At 32.5% G+C, this 20,000-nt stretch overlaps 1 long non-coding RNA gene across 1 annotated transcript in view; it reads left to right on the top strand.

Annotated features, from left to right (window-relative positions):
- LOC144959402 (uncharacterized) overlaps nt 1-10,661 on the top strand; it is an 11,430-nt gene extending 769 nt beyond the window's left edge. Inside the window, exons 2-4 of the long non-coding RNA XR_013642619.1 lie at nt 1,246-1,338; nt 5,382-5,606; nt 10,547-10,661. This is a non-coding gene — a long non-coding RNA (uncharacterized LOC144959402). The remainder of the gene's footprint in view (nt 1-1,245; nt 1,339-5,381; nt 5,607-10,546) is intronic.
- Nucleotides 10,662-20,000: the final 9,339 nt, after the last annotated feature.

The raw sequence follows: 20,000 nt of genomic DNA, 5'->3' as shown, positions 1-20,000 counted from the left end.
TTATATATATATATATATATATATATATATATATATATATATATATATATATATATATATATATATATATAACTATTAAGGAAAAACTTCTGGGCTTAAAAATAGAACAAGTTATAATGTTTTGAAAGAACAGAATAATCATGACTGAGATCATGAGTCAGCAAAAAAATTTTGTTACTCTATTAACATGTTACGTGATCAAAGTTGTTTGTTGCTGTGGGTGCTACTTTAGTCTCTATTCTGTTTACATGTGCACCCCGTTCCCGCTCCCTTCTTCTAACTGGAGGGAGTTGGTTTACCAGGATAAGGACTATTTATGAAACCCTCGCATTAAACTAGTATATTTGATAGAGGGTGTGTGTGTGTGGGGGGGGGGGGATGATTAAACTAAATGAATAGTCAGCTAATCAGGGTGTAAAACCAAAATGTGAAAAGCTGCCACAATCTGTGGACTGTACAAAGTACTGAATACAATATATAAATACAACAACTTCGACTGTTTTAACCATTCTCAATGAAAGCAACTGATTTTCTTGATATTTTATAGAGAGCGATATCCACTAAAAGTGCTCAAAGCGCTTTACAAGGCGTCCCTAGCCAACAGCAACACTTAACATTTACGGCTTGACATGACGCCTGTTAGGCAATATTTCACAACTATTTTTCGCACAGTGACAACGCTGTAAACGGCCATGTACTCATTTTACACCCGAGTCCGGTGAGAGATTTTAAGTAAAGAGTCTTTTCCAAGGACTGAACTATGCGCTTAGGGAGACTCGAACCCAGGACCTTCCGATCCGAAAGCGAGTCCAATACCACAAGACCACATAGCCACATAATTTAGCTCAAATCTTGTTGTTTTCAACACTCCATATTAAACTATCATCAACGTATGAATCGGGATACTATACCGGAATGAGAAGAGTCGTTCTTCGAAGCCATGTGGTCCTCGGAAGTGGAGTTTGTCCTGGTTTCTAGAGGATGAAACGCAAAATAACAATTGCTTACTATCTTCAGGATAGGACGCTAGTCATTCGTCTATCGCAAAGCACTTCCCGCCAGATCTGATAGACTCAGCTACCCAAACAGTGCTGGTGAACAGGGAATCAGAAAAAAATATGTCTCGATCGCAGCAAGGATTTATCTTGGTTCCATTAGGTGTCAAGAGATTGTTCTACCAACTGAGGTACCCGAGAGTAGATGAAAAGGCTGGTGATAAATAACTCTGGAATTATTCTTTTACAGGAATGATTGGCCGAGGAATGTTGGTTCATTATCGGCCACGCTTGTTATTACCCCTGGTGGTGGTGGTCATATGTGGCTTAAACAGTTCTGAAGGTAATATATATCGCTGTCGTCGTCATTGCTTACGAAATCATCATCTTCGTCTCTTCATCATCATCATCATCATTCATCATCATCATCATCATCATCATCATCATCATCATCTCATCATCCATCATCATCATCATCATCATCATCATCATCATCATCATCATCATCATCATCATCATCATCACATCATCATCATCATCATCATATCATCATCATCATCATCTATCATCATCATATCATCATATATATCTATTCATTCATTATTATTATATTTTATAATAATATTATTATTATTATTATTATTATTATATATTATTATTATTATTATTATTATTATTATTATTATTATTATTATTATTATTATTATTATTATTATTATTATTATTATATATTATATTATTATTATTATTATTATTATTATTATTTATTATTATTATTATTATTATATTATTATTATTATTATTATTATTATTATTATTTATTATTATTATTATTATTATTATTATTATTATTATTATTTATTATTATTTATTATTATTATTTATTATATATTATTATTATTATTATTATTATTATTATTATTATTATTATTATTATTATTATTATTATTATTATTATTATTATTATTATTATTATTATATTAATATTATTATTATTATTATTATCATTATTATTATTACTTACTTACTTACTTGCTTACTTACTTAGGGGCCCCTTTGGGCGCCCACATTAGCCACAAGTCTTAGCCATTCTGTCCTGTACTCCATAAGTGTACGCAGTTCCCTGGTGTTGTCCATTCCTGTGTCATCTAGCAGACAGTAAATGTATGTTGTATTCTGCCTGCCTCTGTTTCTGGTTCTTTCAAGTGGTTCCCATAGCACAAGGCTGCTTGCAATCTCCTCCTTGTGTCTCCGGCAGTACCCCGCAAGTCTCAGTCAGGGGGGGGGGGTCACCTTAAAGCTCTTCATTTGACACGTGCTGTTTCCAGCTTACGTCCAGTTGCTTCTCAATGGCTATTGTTAGATTCAATGTCGCTGCTCTATATAGAAGCACTGACTCTGCCGTTGCCATGAACAGTCTCTTCTTTATTTCTCTCTGTAGATTTGAGCTCCGGATTTTCCTGAGTTAGTGGCAGGCACTCCAATCCAATGGTTTCCTGACAGAGATATCAGAGGACATTTTTGGGTGTGACCTATATAAAGCATATAAAGCTGTCCACTTCCTTAAGCCATTCTCCATTCTTTGCCTGTATGATAATTGGCCTTTCTTGGTTGTAGTTTTGGAAAACTGTCTTCTTAGCATTACAGAACAGTCCTACTCGTTTAGCCTTAGTTTTAAGTCTATTGAGGACTTATTGTGCCTGGTCCCTCTCCTCGTTCAGTAGAGCCAGATAATCGGCAAAATCGTGATCCGTGACAATTATAGCTGGACTGCAACTACTTCTTTGTCTATGTAGCGTGAAGCCAAGCTCGTTCGCCATGCCAGCGTAGGTCTTTATCATTACGTAGTCCAGGACAATTGCAAAGATATAGGAGGCTAATGTATCACATTGAAGCTTACCTGCTTTGATCTCAAACAGCTCAGTTTTACCATCTGAAGAGGTAACCTTCGCCCGCATGTTCTCATACATTTTTAATAGCAAATAGAAGTTTAGAAGGTATACCATATGCTTTTAATATTTTCATCGTGGTATCGAGTCAAAGGCCTCCTTAAAGTCTACGTATAGAATGATTGTCTTCTTGTTGTGACTTGTTACAACTTCTATCAGCCTTCTCAATGCAAGTAGGTGAGCAGTCATGGATCTTCCTGGTCTGAATCTGTTTTGACAAGAACGTAGATGAGTCTCAATCTCTGGCTGGACGCTGTTGAGGATCATCTTATTGGCGAGTTTTGCAGCTATAGCAGCAAGTATGATTCCCCTGTAGTTGAAAGTATCACTTAGGTCTCCTCCCTTTGAGATTAGAATCAGTTCAATTTCCGACCACTGATTTGATTTTTCATTCTTGTTTAGTAATCCATTTGTAAACTTCAACAGGATATTATCTAAGTCACAATACTGTCATATTTTAGATGTGATGTCATCGGGTCAGGACTGTTTTCCATCACTGAGAGAATTATTTGCCTTCTTTATCTCATCCACTGTAAAGTCACTCTCGTCTATACAAATATCTTGAAAAATTGGTTTTAGGTCTACAGCATCTTCTGTTGCTCTGACTGGATCTTCTCCCAGAAGTGTTTGGAAGTGTGAAATCCATTTCTGTCTTCTTTATTCTTTTGCTTTACCCTTGAGGATCCCTTGTCGACTTGCTTTCCTACCAGTTATTCTATTTATCAATTTCCAGATTTCACCGTGTTTGCTTCTCTCGTCATTCTTCTACACTTCCTGGATCAGACTATCTTCCTCTTGTTTTTCTAAATCCCCACAGACAGTCTGTACTTTCCGTTTTGATAGTCTCTACCTTTCTTCGTTTACTGAGTTAGGTGTTTGTTGGTATTGGTTGAAGGCATCTTGAGCTTCTTTTCTAGCTTCAACAATCAGTGGGTGGTAAGAGGTGGATTTTTTCGTGACTTTTGTTCTCCTCGGTACTATCTTCTCTGCTGTATCCCGTTTTACTTTTATGAGTGTCTCATAGCGTTCCTTTGGATCTTCTTCTTCCCTACAAAGTCTTGTGAATCTATTCTTTGACCCTATAGTATACTGTTTCTGTACAGTTGAGTCTTTTAGAGAGGACCATTCATACATCACTTTTTATGGTGTTGATTTGCTTTTACGGAGACTCAAGCAAATTGTGGCAGATACGAGACTGTGATCTCCTCCTAGGCTACTGAAGCTACTGAATGCTTCAACATTGTGTACTGAGTTCTTCCACTTTCTATTCACTTGATGTGAACATTCTGTGATCTGATATTTAAAGAATAGAGAGATTGAACTCGTTGAAGATATTCGCGACTTCCTTTCTTTCGTACTCTTCCTTTTAAGTTCTTGTGTTGAGAGTTCCAAATTGATTGTGTACTTTACACTTTATGAATTCTTTAACCCTTCGGCAGTCGGTGAAGCAATAATTGCTTTTTTACGAAATCCGCCGAAACCCAGTCCCAGGTTCACTCCCCAATAGTGTACACTTTCTTGAGTCACAGCGTCACTCCTCAGTGCTACCTACTTCCCATAACTTTGTCCGGTTTCGGCGGGTTTCAACGGGTTTCGTAAAAAAAAAAAAACACGCTTATAAACAGGGGTTTTAACCCTGGTGCGTTTTGGTTGTAGCTTTATGATTTGGGTTTCGGTTGATATTTGATGGGGCGCAACTCCACATGTCAGATTTCTTTCAAAGTTTTCATTCTTCAAGATGGACTATTATTATCGTTGAACTATGTTATTATTATTATTATTATTATTATTATTATTATTATTATTATTATTATTATTATTATTATTATTATTATTATTATTATTATTATTATTATTATTTATTATTATTATTATTATTATTATCATCATCATCATCATCATTATTATTATTATCGTAATATTATATTATTATTATTATATTATATTATTATTATTATTATTATTATTATTATTATTATTATTATTATTATTATTATTATATTTATTATTATTATTATTATTATTTATTATTTATTATTATTATTTATTGTTATTATTATTATTATATTATTATTATTATTATTATTATTATTATTATTATTATTATTATTATTATTATTATTATTATTATTTATTATTATTATTATTATTATATTATTATATATTATTATTATTATTATATAGTGTCGTATAGTATAGTTAGTAGTAGTAGTAGTATAGTATAGTATGTAGAGTAGTAGTAGTAGTAGTAGTAGTAGTAGTAGTAGTAGTAGTAGTAGTATGTTTGTAGTAGTAGTAGTAGTAGTAGTAGTAGTAGTAGTAGTAGTAGTAGTAGTAGTAGTAGTAGTAGTAGTAGTAGTAGTAGTAGTAGTAGTATTGTTCATGTCGTCAAGATTATTATCTTTATTTTATCATGACATGTATCTATCAATGTTAGGAGGAGGTGATCCACCTATCGGCACTATAGCACTTGGAGAGGATTGTCCAACAGCACCATTGAAGGGGACAGGGACAGTTAATTGCACCTGCACTGTGTCATATATTACAAACGCCACTCTGAAAGCAATGTTATGGATAGCATCAGATGGCTCCAGTCCTGTCATCACAAATGTCACAGAAGAAAGAAATACCAAACTGACCATAACGTATCTCTATACAAATCGTGAGTATTCTTTGTATCTATTACTCACCAACCATTTCTGCATTCTGTCGTACAGCGACAAAACCCTGTATAACAGTAAATTGAGATTTTCGAATAGCCCAGGTTGAGATTTTTTAAAAATTTTATACATCAAAAGTGATAGAATAAAAAATAGACCTTTCGATTGATACCAAATTGGCAGCAATTCTCCGCATAGTTATTGTAAAAAGTTGAAGTAAAATTTGAACAGTTTTTCTCCTCTCCTGTAAAATCAGGTTTTGCCATCATACAGGGTATTGTCGCTGTACGTCAGTATTGTACTTGGGTGCGCCGGAAGGAACCTATGATATTAAGCTTGAACTCATTATAATGACATTTTAAATATTCTACCCCTACCTATAAATAGTAACTCATAATGATATCAATCTACAATAATAAGTTGTGACGCCAGGTATTCAAGTAGTAAATTTCACTAAAATTAGAGTTCTTTAAGAAGAAATGCAGTTATGTGGTTCTAGTGCTATGACATTTACTTTCAGATTGGAGGGTCCTGGGTTCGAGCCTCGCTGGGTGCATAGTCGAGTCCTTGGAGAAGGCTCTTTACTCACATTCTCTCATCGTACTCAGGTGTAAAATGAGTACACGACCGTTACAGCGCTGTCTCTCTCCGAAAAAATGTAATATCGCCTAACAGGTGTCATGTCCCGTCCTTCATTTTAAACGTTGCTGTTGGACAGGTAAAGCGCTTTGAGCACGCTTAGTGGATATTGCTCGTTATAAAAGCTCAATTCTTTAAGTATAATTTACATTTTTTTAAATGTTATTTTATTCAAAGAACAAGTAATTAGAATGGATTGAGGGATAAACCGGAATATTTCTTTCATTCTCACGTTTTGGAATTGGATCAGTGTTCCTACCGCAAGGTCGTGTAGCGCCCACATACGTTCAGGTCAAAAAGGCCTGAGTGTGAAATTCTACATTTTTTGTCATTGCACTCTTATTCTTTTGTGTAATTTATATGAAATAACTTGCAAATCTCACTTTATCTTCTACTACTCAAATAATAAAGTGTATTGTTTTGGATGTCAGTAACAAGCAGATAAAATTAAACGAAAAATAAACAAAATCTAATTGAGTTATCCCCCATTATAATAGAGTCACTGAACAGTGAAATATTACGACTTGTTTCACACTCGTGTGGAAGTTTGTATTTTTTCAAAGTTAGTAACATCGATTTGCTTGAAAAAAACGTGGACGATTGGAATTTCAATTCGAACACCTGAAGGTCATCCAGAGGTCACTCAAATAAAGGACAGCTACATTTAACATTTAGATACTTCTACTCTTTTGATAATTTTAAACATTTTTTGAAATGGAAAAGAAAACATTTTGTTGACCAATTCACATACATAGTTTTAGGGAAGTTCCTTTCAATTTGTCTGAGTTATTGCCTTTGATTTCATTTGTATGTGAGTATTAATATTCCTTTTTCAAAGAGCGTCTTGAATATCAGGCATTATTTAATACAAACCAAAGAATAACAGTTGCTTATCTGGATGTCAAAGACAAGGTGTACACAAAAGTAAAACTAACAATATTTGATTTACTTATTATCCTTTAAAGACTAATACTACATATCGAATAATGGCCCATTGAAAATAGCCATTTTACTGAGAAAAAGGGGTGTTAAAAGATCTGACTGAAAAATAGAACATTTCAAGAAACAAGTAGAGTTTATTTGGGAAAAAGTCTCATGTTGGATAACCTGAGTGGTGATCTAAACGAATTATTAAGACACGTATCATCAACCTTTTCACCTGTTTAATCATCTTGAGGATAATAGTCAAAACTCTTAAAATGGATGGTGGATTAGAATCAGTGTCTCCAATATACTTTCTTTTTACTTAATTGTGTAGCTGAAAAAGCCACTAAGGAAAACTTATTTGACATTTTTTTGGAGAAAAAGTGCTTTTTCAAGAGTTTTACTTGACTGAATCTTGCACCAAGAGTAGATGATGGATGGGACCGTGATATTCCTCTGTCTATAAAAGAAACGACGAAAAGAAAAACAAGTTCATAGCAGTCGGCAACGTGTGATTGATTTGGTCAAAATTTCAAGGGACTGATAACATTTTCTAAATGAAAGTAGACAAAAAGAAAACTCTTCAAATACCTTTCTTGCATGCTTGTGATGGAAAAAGACAAAGAGGGAAAAGGACTGTATAGCACATTTGGGAAGCATCCTTGTAGTGGGATTTCTTCTTCTTCTTCTTCTTCTTCTTCTTCTTCTTCTTCTTCTTCTTCTTCTTCTTCTTCTTCTTCTTCTTCTTTTTCTTATTCTTCTGGAAACGTCCAATATTGTCGAGGATCACGCCGCAGTTTATGGAGTATTACATTTTAAACTTGTCAAAACACTTTACATATTACTAATAACATACATTGATTAAAAAGCCACGATGTGAGCTCTAGTACCCGCGTGAAGGCGTGTTAGCAACCGTTTTCAGCCATGTCAGCTGGGAGTCTTTTCTATAATTGGGCAGTAGAAAAGAAAAACGAATTCAGTTGGGAGTCCGTTTTTATGTTGGGATATTTACACTTGCCGCGTGTCCCCTCGTTATTCTTGGGCTGATGATGGCGTTTGGAAATCTAAGGAAGTTTTCTTGGGACAATGCAACCATGAAGAAGAAGACACCCCCACATTGGTCCATAATTTTCAAGGCCTACAAACACAATCATACTTGAACAGACCCCGAGATATTGATGTTATTGTCATCCTCTTAGCCAATCATCATTATATCACTGGTAGCTAATATTTGCATTAAGTCTTTTAAGAAAGTTCAAAGAAAGTAATTAATCTGAACAGCATTGCCACAAAAAATAGCAAAGAGACTTGCAAATTCCTTGTACTCTTTCATGCATTCAGGGTTCGGTCAGCACATCTGCTTTCAGATTAAAAGTAAGCGGTCATGGCATTTGTCTTGGTTTAATAATGTATTTTTGCCATGAGACATTGGCAAAAACCATGATACAATGGACTTTGGACAAGGCAAAAAGAGAGGATGGCAAACAAGTTGCTGGGTGGACAGTGTAAAGGAATGGACAAGGATGGACATCCCGACATTAATGAGGAAACCTGACGAAAGATCTTGATGGGGGCCTCTATTGTTGTCATCCTCTCACGTCTCATCTACAATCACATCAGAATGAGGTGAAGTGATGTTCACGTTACAACAGCCTCACCAAAGACCCACTATCTCCTGTTATTCATGAATTGCCAACAATCGTGGATGCTCCATTGCAGTTATCTCAAAGTCTCTATGTGACTCTTTGTATGCAAACTATACAAAGGTGAAGCTAAAAATCACAATATTGATCTTATAAAGATGAACATTTTCATCCACAAAACGAGAGGCGTCCCATCAAAAAGGGATGTTCTCTTCAGAACTTTGAAAGAAGTGTATTTCAGTCGAGAATATCATTAAAAAGCTCAGATCTATGTCAAATGTATTTCATAACGAATAAATGTGACGGTTCAAGAAAAAATAGAAACAATTGTAGTATGAAGAATAAATAAAAATCAAGGGACTCCACCCGGAAAATCAAAAAGGCAAACGTCTTTCACAGAATGTTAGTCTGGGTCATGAACTCTATGAAAAATGAAAATGCTCGATCAGGAATGGGAAGTAGAAGGACTGACAAGCTGTAATTTACAAATCATGTTAATCTCTTTAGTAGCTTCCACTTGATGTCTATTAATATTTTGTGTTGATAACAGTCTTCGATGCATTTCACAAGAATAGACTTGCTGCAGTAAAAATCTGAAAAAGTACAATAATTATTTAGAATTGAGACAAGATATCAAAGATATTTGCATACCGGTTCATGACATATCAACAATATACATTGTTTGTTGGCTGATAGTGAGTTCCCAATAGGTTACACGCTTTAATGGGCAATAATTCAATTGAATATTATCTGGTTTAGTTGTGATCTACAAAATAATTTAAGCTTGCTCGTATTTTTTCTTGAAAAGTATTGTTTTATCAAAAGTTGTCGAGATGTTTCACTAATACACACTCGTTTTGTTTTTTATTAAATGTAAAAAAGGGTGATAACTCATTTGAATTGTGATATAGAATTAAGCTTTTTTGTATAGAGCATAAATACTCATAACCAAAGATTTGTTTCTACTTAGAGTGCTATCGATTTCCTATTACCGTTTGAGTTCTATTTCTATTAACCTGTTTCTATGAGCGATAACTCCGTTAACCATGATGCGATTAATTGCAGCTTCTATTTGTTCTCTTTGCAAGATATGACTTTTTAACAGTTTTAAGTGATATTCCGGAAAATCGTGCTCGTTTAGAAAGGATGCCGAAATAAAGGGCAAAAACTCCCTGAAATGTATGATTTTGATTATTTTTTTCTTAGTTGATTTATATAGATCCTATTAAAGATTTTTTTTTTTTGCAAGTTATCAAATTCTTTGTATTATGGGAATTTTGAATTCAACCATAATTTCAGCTTGTATGACATTTATGTGACCCTCGAAAGGTCAGATCCAAGTTCCAATAGGAAAAAATGTTATGTTTTGTCTGCTCATTTTGCCTGTAAAGAAACTTAAACATTTTCACGGATCCGGAACACCTGTGTTGTCGGGGACCCTATTATAACTCCACGGGACACAATAAGCAAGCTACCGCTAACGCCAAACGCAATATTGACTTAGAATCAAAGCAAATCGCCATCAAACTTGACCTCGCCGTGAGTATAGATTGAATTGCACCAAACTAGGAAATCATGACATTGAAAGACAGCAATGAGGACTTCAACGTCAACCACGTATAAATATATATTATATTAAATCCTCTTCTTAATTCGCCAGATATCTAATCCCATATAGGAACGAATAAATGGTTTTTGTAAGTGGAACAAGAAATTTTGTTTAAATCTGTTCACAGAACTAGATGGGACGGCTACATTGATATGCAAGGCTACTGTAGATGATGGTAATCAGTCATTAAAATTGTCTGAAAATGTGAAGGTCCAGTGGGCCTGTAAGTATTTTATGTTTGTATGTATGTATGTATGTATGTATGTATGTATGTATGTATGTATATATGTATGTATGTATGTATGTATGTATGTATGTATGTATGTATGTATGTATGTATGTATGATGTATGTATGTATGAGTATTATGTATGTATGTATGTATGTATGTATGTATGTATGTATGTATGTATGTATGTATGTATGTATGTAGTGATGTATGGTATGTATGTATGTATGTATGATGTATGTATGTATGTATGTATGTATGTATGTATGTATTGTATGTATGTATGTATGTATGTATGTTAGTATGTTGATGTATGTATGTATGTATGTATGTATGTATGTATGTATGTATGTATGTATTATTTGTATGTATGTATGTATGTATGTATGTATGTATGTATGTATGTAATGTATGTATGTATGTATGTATGTATGTATGTATGTATGTATGTATGTATGTATGTATGTATGTATGTATGTATGTATGTATCTATGTATGTATGAATGTGTAGTTTTGTATTTGTATGTATGTATGAGGTATGTATGTTGAGTATGTTGTATGTATGTTTTGTTGTCGTAGTATGAAGTATGTATTTATGTTGTATGTATGGGGGGTATGTATGTATGTATTATGTATGTAGGTATGTTGTTGTAGTATGTATGATGTATTGGTTGAAGTATGTAGGGTTTTATGTATGTTTATGTATGTATGTATTATGAAGTATGTAAGTAATGTTTATGAAGGGAAATTTGTATGAAATTGTATAATGTATGTATGATGATGAAAAAGTATGTAATGTAATATGTATGAAATGTATGTATGATGATTGTATGATGAATACATACATACATACATACAATAATACATACATACATACATACATACATACAAATACTACATACATACATACCAATACATACATACATACATACTACATACATAACAAAACATACATACAAAAACATACATACATACATACATAAAAATACATACATACATACAAAATACATAACATACATACATCCCATAATACAACATACAACATACATACAAACATACATACAACATAATACATAAACATTTAACATACATACATACATACAAAAATACAAACATACATACATACATTACATACATACATACATACATACATACATACATACAAACATAAAATCCCAACATACAAAAATCCAACATACATACATACATACATCATCATACATACTACATACATACATAATACATACAACTTACATACTACATACATACATACAAACAACATACATACAAACATACATACATACATACATACATACCAACAAAATACATACATACATACATACATCCATACTTTCTTACATACATACTTTACAAACATACATACAGACATACATAAATACATACATAACATACCTACAAAACATACATACATACATACATACATACCCATACAAAACATAAAATACATACATACATCCCAACAAAAAATACTACTTTACATACTTTACATACATACATACATACAAACATACATTACATACATACATACCTACATACAACAATACATACATAATACAACATACATACATACATAAATAAAATACATCATCTACATACCTACATACATCCAAATACATACATACATACAACATACATACATACAACATCCCTACATACATACATACTACTTTAACATACATACACACTACTTACAAAACATACAATACAATACATACATACCTACAAACATAAAACAACAAACTACAAACATACATACATACATACATACATACAAACAAACATACATACAAAAATACAACATAACTACAACATACATACATACTTTACATACATCCAAAACATACCTACATAAAACATACAAACATACATACATACATACAAACATACATACATACAACATTACAATCTTCATCATCATACATACATAATCATCCAATTTTAACATACAAAAATACATACATACAAAACATACATACATACATATTTTTCCCAAACATACATACATGCATCATACATACCCCCTATTTTACATCATACATAATTCATACATACAACCAAAACAAACATACAAAAAAATTTAATACACCCCCTACAACATACATATTTTAAAAACAAATCATACATACATACATATTTTAAAAACATAAAATACATACATACATCCATACATAACATACAATAAAAAAAATACTTAGGGGCCCAGGGGACCTTCTTTTTTTAAGAAAAAATTTTAAGACGAATCCCATCATCTACTTTTAGCCTTGCATGTAATTTTGGAAACCCCCCCATCTAGTTCTGTGAACAGATTTAAACAAAATTTAAATTTTCCCCAAAAAAAAACCATTTATTCGTTCCTATAAGGGATTAGATATCTGGCGAATTAAGAAAGATTTAATAAAATATATTTATACGGGGTTGACGTTAAGCCTCATTGCGTCCTTTCAATGTCCCTGATTTCCTATTTGGTGCAATTCAATCTATACCACGGCGAGGTCAAGTTTGATGGCGATTTGCTTTATTCTAAGTCAATTTTTGGGGGTTTGGCGTTAGCGGAGCTTTCTTATTGTGTCCCGTGGAGTTATAATAGGTCCCCGACAACACAGGGTTCCGGGTCCGTGAAAATGTTTAACTTTCTTTACGGCAAAATGAGGGAGACAAAATATAACATTTTTTTCCTATTGGAAAATTGGATCTGACCTTTCGAGGGTTTACATAAATGCATACAAACGAAATTTTTGGTTGAATTCAAAATTCCCATAATACAAAAAAATTTGAAACTTCAAAAAAAAAAAAATCTTTAATAGGATCTATATAAATCAACTAAGAAAAAAATAATAAAATCAAACATTTCAGGGATTTTTTTCCCTTTTTTTCGCATCCTTTCCTAAACGAGCAGAAATTTTCCCGGGAAAAACACTTAAAAAATGTTTAAAAAATCATTCTTCAAAGAGAACAAATAGAAGCGCAATTAATCGCATAAAGGTTAACGGAGTTATCGCCATAGAAACAGGTTAATAGAAATAGAACTCAACGGTAATAGGAAAAACGATAGCATCTAAGTAGAAACAAATCTTTGGTTTTGATATTTATGCTCTATACAAAAAAGCTTAATTCTATATCCAATTAAATAGTTTTTCACCCTTTTTTTTCATTTAATAAAAAAACAAAACGGGGTGTGTATTAGTGAAACATCTCGACAACTTTTTTTATAAAACAATACTTTTCAAAAAAAATACGGAACAAGCTTAAATTTTGTAGATCACCCAAATAAAACCAGATAATATTCAATTAAAAATTTGCCCATAAAGCGTGTAACCCCATTGGGAAAATCACTATCAGCCAACAAAAAAATGTAAATTGTTATATGTCATGAACCGGTATGCAAATATCTTTGAAAATCTTGTCTCAATTCTAAATAATTATTGTACTTTTTCAATTTTTAAATGCAGCAATCCCATTCTTGTGAAATGCATCGAAGACTGGTTTCAACACAAAATATTAATTAAAATCCGTGGAAGCTACTAAAAAGATTAAAATGATTTTAAATTACAGCTTGTCAGCCTTCTACTTCCCATTCTGATCCCAGCATTTTTCTTTTTCATAAGTTCATACCCGACTAACATTCGTGAAAGACTTTTGCCTTTTTGAATTTTTTTGGTGGAGTCCCTTTATTTTTATTTATTCTTCACAATAAAAAAAATTGGTTTCTTTTTTTTCTTGGAAACCGTCACATTTATTTTAAGAAAACTTTTTCATGGGGCGAGCTTTTTAATGATATTCCGACTGAAATACACTTCTTTAAAAATTCTGAAGAGAAAAACCCCTTTTTTTTATGGACGCCTCCCCTTTTTTGGGGGGGTGAAAATGTTCATCTTTTAAGACAAAAATTTTATTTTTAGCTTCCCCTTTGGGGAATTTTGCATACAAAGAGTCACATAGAAAAATTTGAGATAACGGGGAATGGAGCTTCCCCCGATTTTTTGGAAAAACATGAAAAAACAGGAGCAGTGGGTTTTTTGGTGAGGCGGGTTTTTAAAAGGGGGAAATAAATTCACCTCATTCGATGTGTTTGTAGATAGACTGAGAGGAGGGGCAACAATAGGGGCCCCCCCCTCAAGACTTTCGTCATTTTTTCCCTTTTAATTTTGGGGGTGTCCATCCTTTCCTTTCCCTTTTTCACCCCCCCCCCCCCCCCCCCCCCCCCCCCCCCCCCCACAACTTTTTTTTCCATCCCCTTTTTTTTTCCTTGCCCAAAAGGGCCCTTGTTTTAAAAGGTTTTTTTCCAAAAGCTCATGGAAAAAAAACATTATTAAACCAAGACACATCCCCTTTACCGTTTCTTTTTTTCTGAAAGCAGATTGCTGACCAAACCCCCCAATGAAAAGAAAGAATACAAGGAATTTGCAAGTCTTTTTTCTATTTTTTGGGGGAAAAGGGTTTTTAGAAAAAATTAAAATTTCTTTGACTTTTTAAAAAGACTTAATCAAATATTAGCTACCAGTTTGTACAGTGAATAATGTGATGGCTAAGAGGATGACAAAACATCAATATCTCGGGGTCTTCAAGTATGATTGTTTTGGGGGGGGCCTTGAAATTATGGCCAAAATTGGGGGTCCCCTTTTTCTTCATGGATTGCCCAAAAAAAACTTCCTTAGATTTCCAAAGCCACATCACCCAAGAATAAGGGGGGGACAGGGGGAAGTGAAAAACCCAAAAAAAAACGGACCCCCAAACTGAATTCTTTTTTTTTTATCCCCAAATTATAGAAAAACTCCCGCGACAGGGGGAAAAAAGGTTGAAAACACCCCTTTTACGCGGGACTAAGCTACTCGTGGCTTTTTAATCAATGTTGTTTTAGTAATATGAAAGGTTTTGACAAGTTTAAAATGTAAAACCCAAAACTGCGGCGTGATCCTCGACAATATTGGACGTTTTTCCGAAGAATAAGAAAAAGAAGAAGAAAAAGAAGAAGAAGAAGAAGAAGAAGAAGAAGGAGTAGAAAAAAAGAAAGAAGAAAAAGAAATCCCACTACAAGGTCTTTTCCCAAATGTGCTATACATCCTTTTCCTCTTTGACTTTTCCATCACAAGCAGAAGAAAGGTATTTGAAGAATTTTTTTTTTTTTACTTTCATTTAAAAAAGTTTCAGCCCTTGAATTTTGACCAAATCAAAAAACGTTGCCACTGTTGAACTTCTTTTTCTTTTCGTCTTTCTTTTATAGACAAGGATTCAGGTCCCATTCATCATCACTTTGGGGGCAAGATTCAGTCAAGTAAAATCTTGAAAAGCATTTTTTCCCCAAAAAAATGTCAAAAAATTTTTTCCTTTTGGGGTTTTTTTTCTAAAATAAGTAAAAAGAAAGTATATGGAGACCTGTTTAAAACCACCACCTTTAAGATTTTGACTTATCCTAAGGGTAAAACAGGTGAAAAGGTTAGAACGTGTCTTAATAATTCTTTAGATCACCACTGGTTTTCCAACATGAGATTTTTCCCCCAAAAAAAACTCTACTTTTTTTTTAAAAAGTTTTTTTTTCAGTCAATCTTTAACACATCTTTTTCTCCGTAAAGGGGTATTTTAAAAGGCCATATTCATATGTAGTATAATCTTTAAAGGGTAATAAGTAAAAAATATTTAAGTTTTATTTTGTGTACCCTTTCTTTGACATCCAGAAAGCAAACTGTTTATTTTTGGTTTTTTAAATAATGCTGATATTCAAGACGCTTTTTGAAAAAGGAATAAAAAAACCACATACAAAGAAAAAAAGGGGAATAACTCAAAAAAAAGAAAGGAATTCCCAAAACTATTATGGGGAATTGGTAAAAAAAATATTTTTTTTTTCCATTTCAAAAAATGTTTAAAATTAAAAAAGGTAAATTTCTAAATGTTAAATGTAGCTGTCCTTTTTTTGAGTGACCTCGGGGTGACCTTCGGGTGTTCAAAAGAAATTCCAAAGCCACTTTTTTTTTAAACAAATCGATGTTACAACTTTGAAAAAATACAAACTTCCCAAGAGTGTGAAAAAAGTCGTAATTTTCATTTCAGTGATCTTTAAAAGGGGGGGATAACTCAATTAATTTTGTTTATTTTTTTTTTAAATTTTTAAATTCTTTTCTAAATCCAAAACAAACACTTTATTTTTGAGAGTAGAAAAAAGTGAATTTAAAAATTTATTTCATAAAATTTTCACAAAAGAATAAGAGTGCAATAAAAAAAAATTGAATTTCCCACTAAGCCTTTTTGCCCAAAAAGATGTGGGCGCTACACGACCTTGCGGGGGGAACACGACCCAAATTTTCCAAAATGAAAAAGAAAAAATTTTCCCGGGTTTTTCCCCAATCCATTTTAATTACTTGTTCTTTGAATAAAATGCATTTAAAAATGAAAAATTAACTTAAAAAATTGGTTTTTTTAAGAGCAATACCACTAAGCGTCTAAAACGCTTTACCGCCCAACCCAACGTTTAAAATGAGGAGGGGGCAGACACCTTTTTGGCGATATTCATTTTTTCGAGAGAGACAGGCTTAACGTCGTGTACTCATTTTACACCTGAGTACGATGAGAGAATGTGGTAAAAGCCTTTTCCAAGACTCGATATGCACCCGCGGGGGTCGAACCCCCCGGACCCCCAATCTGAAAGTAAAGTCTGACTAGAACCCAAACTGCATTTCTTTAAAGAACTCAAATTTTTTGTAAAATTTTACTACTTAAATACCTGGGGTCACAACTTTTTTTTGTAGATTGAATCATTAAATTTTCTATTTATAGTAGGGGAAAATTTTAAAATGTATTAAAAAATTCAAGGTTAATCCATAGGTTCCTTTCCGGGCACCCGTACAATAGAGTACAGCGACAATACCCCTATGATGGCAAACCGATTTTTAAAGGGGGAGAAAAATTTTTTTAAATTTTACTTCAATTTTTTTTAAAAAACATGCGGGAATTCTGCCAATTTGGATCAATCAAGGTCTATTTTTATTCTATCCTTTTGAGTATAAAAATTTTTAAAAAATAACCTGGGCTATTCAAAAAACTCAATTTACTGTTATACAGGGTTTTTCGCTGTACACAGAACAAAAAAGGTTGGGGAGAATAGATACAAAGTACTCACGATTTGTATAAGTACGTTATGGTCATTTTGGGTATTTTGTTTTTTGGACATTGTGAGACAGGACTGGCCCCATCTGATCTACCAAACATTGCTTTAAGTGGCGTTTAAATTGACACAGTGCAGGTGCAATTAATTTTTCCCTGTCCCTTCAATGGTTTTGGGGGCAATCCTCCCAAGTGCTATAGTGCCGTAGGTGGTCACCTCCCCTAACATTTTTAATACATGTCAGATAAAATAAAGTAATATTTGACGACAGAACAATATACTATACACTACTACAAATACTATAAAATACTACTAATACTCTACAACTTTCTACTACTTACTACTACTTAATATTTACTACTACTACTACACTACTAATACTACACTACTACTACATATACATTACTACACCACTTTTACTAATAATTTTAATAAAAAAATTTTTAAAAATAAATAAAAATAATAATAATAAAAAAAATAATAAAAATAATAATAATAATAAAAATAATAATAATAATAATAATAATAATAATAATAATAAAAAAATTTAATAATAAAAAAATAATAATTTATAAAAAAAAAAAAAAAATAAAAATAAATAATAATAATAAAATTAAAAAAAAAAATAATAAAAAAAATAATAATAAAAAAAAAAAATAAAATAATATAATAAAATAAAAATATTTTAAAAAATAAAAAAAATAATTAAAAATATATTAAAAAAAATATAATTTTAAAAAAAATAAATAATAATTAAAAATAATAATAATAATAATAATAATAATAATAATAATAATCTTTAAAAAATTAATAAAAAAAATAAAATAAAAAAACATAAAATTCAACGATAATAATAGTCCCTAGAAGAATTAAACTTTGAAAAAAATCTGACATTGGAGTTGCGCCCCCCCAAATATCAACCAAACCCCCCAAAAAAAAGCTACAACCAAACGCACCAGGGTTTTAAAAACCCCGTTTTAAGGGTTTTTTTTTTTAGAAAACCCTTGAAACCCCCGAAACCACAAAGTTATGGGGAATAGGTAACTGAGGATGACGGGGACTCAAGAAAGGTACACTATTGGGGATAACCGGGACTGGTTTCGGGGGGTTTCTAAAAAAAAAAATTTTTTTTCACCGACTGCCGAGGGGGTTTAAAAAATTCATAAAGTGAAAAAACACAATCAAAATTTGGGGAATCCAACACAAGAACTTAAAAGGAAAGTACGAAAAAAGGGGAAATCGCGAATCTTCAACGAGTTCAATCTCTTATTCTTTCAAATCAATCACAAATTTCACATCAAGTAATAAAATGGAAGAACTCAGCAAATGTTAACATTCGTACTTCAGTAGCCTAGGAGGAGATCACAGTCTCGTATCGCCCCCAATTTGCTTGAGCTCCGAAAAAAAATCAACACCAAAAAAAGGAGTATGAATGGTCCCTCAAAAGACTCAACCGTCGAAACAGTTACTAAAGATCAAAGAAAGATTTTCAAGACTTTGTAGGGGAAAAAAAAGATCCCCAAAGGAAGCTATGAGACACTCAAAAAGTAAAACGGGATACAGGGGAGAAGATGTACAGGGAACAAAAGCACAAAAAATCCACCTCTTTTTACCCACTGATTTTTTAAGCTAGAAAAGAACTCAAATGCCTTCAACCAAACCCAAAAAACCCTAACCAGTAAACAAAAAGGTAAAAGACATCAAAACGGAAGTACAGACTGTCTGTGGGGGTTTTTAAAAACAAGAGGAGATAGTCTGATCCAGGAATGTAGAAGAATGACGGAGAAGCAAAAAAACGTGAAAACTTTGGAAAATGAAATTTTAAAAAAAACTGGTAGGGCAAGTCGACAAGGGATCTCAAGGGAAAAAAAAAGAAAAAGAAGACAGAATGGTTTTTTAAAAATTAACACTTTTGGGGAAATCCAGTCAGAGCAACGAAGTGCGTAACCCCAAAAACCCAATTTTTTTGATATTTGTTTTAGAGAGTGACTTTACAGTGGGTAGTAAAGAAGCAAATAATTCTCTCGGGGGGGAAAAAAGTCCGGACCCGATGACATCACATCTGAAATATACAGTAAAATTTATTAATAAATCCGTTTTAAATTACAAATGGATTACTAAAAAAAATGAAAAAACAAATCGTGGGCGAAATTGATCTGTTCTAGTTCAAAGGGGGGAACCTAAGTGATATTTTAAAAACAGGGAAAACTTGCGGGGATCTGCAAAAAACGCCAAT

Source organism: Berghia stephanieae, chromosome 14 (assembly GCF_034508935.2).
Source record: "Berghia stephanieae isolate SIO BIC M18660-M18661 chromosome 14, UCSD_Bste_1.3, whole genome shotgun sequence".
Taxonomy (NCBI): Eukaryota; Metazoa; Mollusca; class Gastropoda; order Nudibranchia; family Aeolidiidae; genus Berghia; species Berghia stephanieae.
Note: the sequence above shows the minus strand (reverse complement) of the source record. Positions and strands in the feature narration are given on the sequence as shown.